The sequence below is a fragment of the Solanum tuberosum genome, unplaced genomic scaffold, assembly GCF_000226075.1.
Source record: "Solanum tuberosum cultivar DM 1-3 516 R44 unplaced genomic scaffold, SolTub_3.0 scf00717, whole genome shotgun sequence".
Taxonomy (NCBI): domain Eukaryota; kingdom Viridiplantae; phylum Streptophyta; class Magnoliopsida; order Solanales; family Solanaceae; genus Solanum; species Solanum tuberosum.
In genome coordinates, this window is record NW_006239745.1 from 10,475 (window position 1) to 12,650 (window position 2,176).

The following is a 2,176-nucleotide window of genomic DNA, read 5'->3' on the forward strand; positions in this document are numbered from 1 at the left end:
ACCATGGATCAGGTAAACCCCCAATTTTGCCGATTATCGTGTGCTATAGTCCATAGACTTTTTGGCAATCTAGAATTCTGACCTCATTTTTGCAAAAAGTTTTCGTGGACGTCCGTTAAGACCTTTGCTATGGAGCCCGTTAGCCCTCACTGCCAAAACGTCCCATTTTGAAGGTCAAATGTCCCCCCAGAGCAGGTAAACCCCCTATTTTACCGATTTTCGTGTGCTATAGTCCATGGACTTTTTGGTGATCTGCAATTCCGACATAATTTTTGCCAAAAATTTTTGTGGACGTCCTTTCAGACCTTAGTTATAGAGCCAATTAGCCCTCATAGCCAAAACGTCCCAATTTGAAGGTCAGATGTGCCCAGAGCAGGTAAACCCCCCATTTTATCGATTTTCGTGTGCTATAGTCCTGGACTTTTTGGTGATCTGGAACTCCGACCTCAATTTTGCCAAAAGTTTTCGTGGACGTCGGTTAAGACCTTAGATATGAAGCCAGTTAACCCTCACGGCCAAAACGACACATTTTCAAGTTCAAACGACCCCAGGAGCAGGTAAACCCCCAATTTTGCCGATTTTCGTGTGCCTATAGTTCATAAACTATTTGGTGATCTAGAATTCCGACCTCATTTTTGCCAAAAGTTTTTGTGAACGTCCGTTAAGACCTTAGTTATGGTGCCAGTTAGCCTCACGGCCAAAACGTCCCATTTTGAAGGTCAAATTTACCCCAAAGCAGGTAAACCTAGCATTTTGCAGATTTTCGTATGCTATATAGTCCATGAACTTTTTGGTGATCGGGAATTCCAAAATAATTTTTGCCAATATTTTTCGTGGACGTCCGTTAAGACCTTAGTTATGGAGCCAGTTAGCCCTCACGGCCAAAACATCCTATTTTAAAGGTCACATGTACCCCAGAGCAAAAAAATCCCCAATTTTGCCGATTTTCGTGTGCTTTGGTCCATGGACTTTTTGGTGATCTGGAATTCCGACTTAAGTTTTTCAAAAAAAATTGTGGACGTCCGTTAATACCTTCTCTAAGGAGTTACTTAACCTTCACGGCCAAAACGTCCCATTTTCAAGGTCAAACGACCCCCGGATCGGGTAAACCCCTTATTTTGCCGATTTTTGTGTGCATAGTCCATGAAATTTTTGGTGATCTGGAATTCCGACATATTTTTTGCCAAAATTTTTCGTGGACGTCCGTTAAGACCTTAGCTATAGAGCCAGTTAGCCCTCACGGCCAAAACGTCCTATTTTGAAGGTCAAATGTGCCCAGAGCAGTTAAACCCCCCATTTTGCCTATTTTCGTGTGCTATAGTCCATGGACTTTTTGGTGATCTGGAATTCCGACATAATTTTTGCCAAAAATTTTCATCGACGTTCGTTAAGACCTTAGCTATGGAGCCAGTTAGCCCTCACGGCAAAAACGTCCCATTTTAAAGGTCAAATGTGCCCCAGAGTAGGAAAAACCCCCCAATTTTGCCGATTTTCGTGTGCTATTCCATGGACTTTTTGGTGATCTATATTCCGACATAATTTTTGTAAACAAATTTCATGGATATCCGTTAAGAGCTTTGATATGGAGCAAGTTAACTCTCACGGCCAAAACGTCCCATTTTCAAGGTCAAACGACCCCTAGATCAGGTAAACCCCCCATTTTGCCAATTTTCGTGTGCTATAGTCCATGCACTTTTTGGTGATCTGGAATTCCGAAATAATTTTTGCCAAAAATTTTCGTGGACGTCCGTTAAGACCTTAGTTATGGAGCCAGTTAGCCCTCACGGCCAAAACGTCCTATTTTGAAAGTCAAATGTGCCCCAGAGCAGGTAAATCCAGCATTTTGCCGATTTTCGTGTGCTATAGTCCATTAACTTTTTATTGATCTGGAATTCCGAAATAATTTTTGCCAAAATTTTTCGTGGACGTCCGTTAAGACCTTAGTTATGGAGCCAGTTAGCCCTCACGGCCAAAACGTCGCATTTTAAAGGTCAAATTTGACCTAGAGCAGGAAAACCCCCAATTTTGCCGATTTCCGTGTGCTATAGTCCATGGACTTTTTGGTGATCTGCAATTCCGACATAAATTTTTTTAAAAAAAATTGTGGACGACTGCTAAAACCTTAGCTATGGAACAAGTTAGCCCTCACGGCCAAAACGTCCATTTTGAAGGTCAA